This window comes from Diaphorina citri, unplaced genomic scaffold (assembly GCF_000475195.1).
Source record: "Diaphorina citri unplaced genomic scaffold, Diaci psyllid genome assembly version 1.1 scaffold5835, whole genome shotgun sequence".
Taxonomy (NCBI): domain Eukaryota; kingdom Metazoa; phylum Arthropoda; class Insecta; order Hemiptera; family Psyllidae; genus Diaphorina; species Diaphorina citri.
Window position 1 is genome coordinate 4939 of NW_007383211.1, and position 261 is coordinate 5199.

A 261-nucleotide genomic window follows, 5' to 3' on the forward strand; every position below is an offset into this window, starting at 1 on the left:
CGCCATACAGTGGAGAGAGAGAAGAGAGAAGAGGATATGTGTGGGATGGGAAGAGAGAGAGAGAGAGAGAGAGATTTTATTATAAATCTTTCATGAGCCTATATGTATTTATCTATGTATTTCCGTAAAAAAAGACAGATAATAATAATTAGAGAGAGAGAGATCATTAAGGCTGTTGCATGTACTCGTATTGTATTACCCCTTTTTGTCCCCCCACTTCTGGTTTCTGGCACACTCAAAATAAGTAGGTACATACCTATA